This window comes from Orycteropus afer, unplaced genomic scaffold (genome assembly GCF_000298275.1).
Source record: "Orycteropus afer afer isolate SDZICR_OR568_19922 unplaced genomic scaffold, OryAfe1.0 scaffold00012, whole genome shotgun sequence".
NCBI classification, from domain to species: Eukaryota; Metazoa; Chordata; class Mammalia; order Tubulidentata; family Orycteropodidae; genus Orycteropus; species Orycteropus afer.
Window position 1 is genome coordinate 22,903,867 of NW_006921599.1, and position 3,375 is coordinate 22,907,241.

The following is a 3,375-nucleotide window of genomic DNA, read 5'->3' on the forward strand; positions in this document are numbered from 1 at the left end:
CACTATGCTCCTGAAACTGTTTTTAAATTATTTTCAGCAAGATTTTACTTGCATGTGATATTAATGATATTGTTCAAAAATTTCCACATTCTGTGGTATCACCTTTCTTTGGAATCGGTACAAATATGGCTCTTTTCCAGTCAGTTGGCCAGGGAGCTGTCGTCCAAATTTCTTGACATAGACAAGTAAGTGCCTCCAGCATGGCATCCATTTATTGAAACATCTCATGGGTATTCCACCAATTCCTGAAGCCTTGCTCTTTGCCAATTCCTTCAGTGCCACTTCCACTTCTTCCTTCAATACTATTGGTTCTTCATCATATTCCACCTCCTGAAATGGATGAACATTGAATAATTCTTTTTGGTGCAGTGACTTTGTGTATTCTTTCCATCTTCTTTTGATGTTTCCTGCATCAATCAATATGTTGCACATAGAATCTTTCAATATTGCAACTTGAGGCTTGAATTTTTTCTTCAGTTCTTTCAGCTTGAGAAATGCTGAGGGTGTTCTTCTTTTTTGGTTTTCTAACTCCAGGCCTTTGCATATTACACTATAATAATCGACTCTGTCTTCTCGAGCTGCTCATTGAAATCTTCTGTTCAGCTCCTTTATCTTGTCATTTCTTCCATTTGCTTTAGTTACTCTCTGCTCAAGGGCAAGTTTCAGAGTCTCTTCTGACATCTATTTTGCTCTTTTCTTCCTTTCCTGTCTTTTTAATGTCCTTTTGCTTTCTTTATGGATGATGTCCTTGACGTCATCCCACAATTTCTCTGGTTTTTGGTCAATGGTATTCAATACATCAAATCTATTCTTTAGATGATCTCTAAATTCAGGAGGGATATAATCAAGGTCATATGTTGGCTCTCACTTGTTTTCATTGTCTTTAGCCTCAATTTGAATTTGCATATGAGCAACTGAAGTTCTGTTCCATAGTCAGGGCTTGGCCTTGTTTTGGCTGAAGATATTGAGCTTCTCCAATGCTTTTTGCCACAGATATAACCAATCTAATTCCTGTATACTCCATCTGTTGAAGTCCACATGTATAGCCATTGTTTGTGCTATTGGCAAAAAAAGCTTTCACGATGAATAAGTTGTTGGTCTTGCAAAATTCTATCACGCAATCTCCAGTGTTATTTCTATCATCAAGGCCATATTTTCCAACTAGTGATTTTTCTTTGTTTACAACTTTTGCATTCCAATCACCAGTGATAATCAACACATCTTAATTGCATGTTTGGTCAATTTCAGACTTCAGAAGTTGGTAAAAACCTTCAATTTCCTCATGTTTGGCTTAGGTGGTTGGTGTGTAAATTTAATAACAGTGGTATTAACTGCTCTTCCTTGTAGGTGTATGAATATTATCCTATCCTATTGTGGAAAAATATTCCAGGCAGAACTATATTTACTTGTGTTTCGTTGATTATGCAAAGGCATTTGAGTGTGAAGATCATAACAAATTATTAATAATATTACAAAAAATGGGAATCACAGAAAAATTCATTGTGCTCATTTGGAACACACACAGATACCATAAGTCAGTGATTTGAACACAATAAGAGGATACTGTGTGGTATAAAATCAGGAAAGATGAGTGTCTGGACAGTATCCTTTCATCATATTTACTCAATTATTTTGCTAAGGAAATAATACAAGAAGCTGAATTATATGAAGAAGGACATAGCATCAGGGTTGGAGGAAGACTCATGAAAAACCTGTGATAGGCAGATCACACAACCTTGTTTGCTGAGAGTAAAGAGGACTTGAGGCACTTATGGATGAAGATCAATGACTACACCTTCAGTATGAGTTATATTTCAACAAAAAGAAAACAAAAAAAAAAGGAACAATTGGACCCAGAGCAACATCATGATTAATGGAGATAAGATTTTAATTATCAAGGATTTCAATTTAGTTGAATCCATAATCAATGCCCATAGAAACAGCAATCAAGAAATCAAATAATATATTGCCCTGGGCAAATCTGCTGCAAAAGACTTAAGCATTAAAGAGCAAAGGTGTCACTTTGAGGAATAAGGTGCACCTAACCTAAGCCATGGTATTTTCAATAGCCTCATATGCATGCAGAAGTTAGATAATGAATAAGGAAGACTGAAGTAGAATTGATGCCTTTGAATTATGGTGGTGGCAAAGAATATTAAATATACCATGGACTGCCTGAGGAATGAACAAATCTGTCTTGTATGACATTCAATCAGAAAACTCCTTAGAAGTAAAACTGGCATGTACTTTGAACTTTTTTTTCTGGAGGGTCTAGTCCCTGGGAAAGCATATCATGCTTGGTAGAGTGTCAGGGAAAAAGAGGAAGACACTCAAGGACATGGATTGACAGAGTGGCTGCAACAATGGTCTTAAACCTAGCCAGTATTGTAAGTGTGACTGTTGTAAATAAATAGAGTCACTATGAAATGAAATCAAGTCGACAGCACTTAACAAGAACAATGGATAGATAGATAGATAGATAGACAGACAGACATAGATAGTTTATGTATGAAGGTAAAAATAGTGAAGAGAAAAAAACATGAAGATTTCTGGTGGAAAAATATTCCAGGCAGAAGTACAGGTAGTATAAAGCCTTGATGCAAGAATATGCCTAACATGTTTAAGAATGGAATTTCTGGGTGGTGGAAACTGTTAACACATTCAGCTGCTAACCCAAAGGTTGAAGGTCTGAATCTACCTAGAGGTGACTTAGAAGAAAGGCCTTGTGATCTGCTTCTGAACAATCAGGCATTGAAAAGCCTAAGGAGCACAGTTCTACTCTGACACGTGGGGTTATGAATGTCATGCATTGGAGTTGACTTGGGAACTGGTTGCTGTTGATTTCATTTGATCCACTTGGTGAATTCAATATAATCTCTTTATGTCAAGATCAGCTGACCATCAATCTTAATTTCATCAAAACCTAATTCCCCTTTGCCATGCAACCTGACATATTCATAGGTTCCAGGGATTAGAACATGGGCATCTTTGAGGTGTTTTTATTCTGTTAGCACATGTCCTTATGGATGTGGGGCATTAGATATCATCATTTTGGAGGTATCCGGGCTTCTGAAGGTTAAGCACCATGCTACTCCTCAATGACCTTGAAGTCTCTGCTTTTAGAGGTGGGATGAGAAGTTAAAAGATAACCCACCAAAGAGTATTCAATCATATCATGTGGACTAAATATTGTTTAGGACATGAAATATTCAGTATCTAATTTTTCAGGCCTTGTTCAGGGTAGCCTACCATACTATCATAAGGCATATGACATTTTGTACAGATAAAAAAACTTAATAGAATTAAGCATAAGGAGTGCTTGAATGAATTAGTCTCAAGGAAAAATCAATAAACTTGGTAGCAAGACAGGTAACA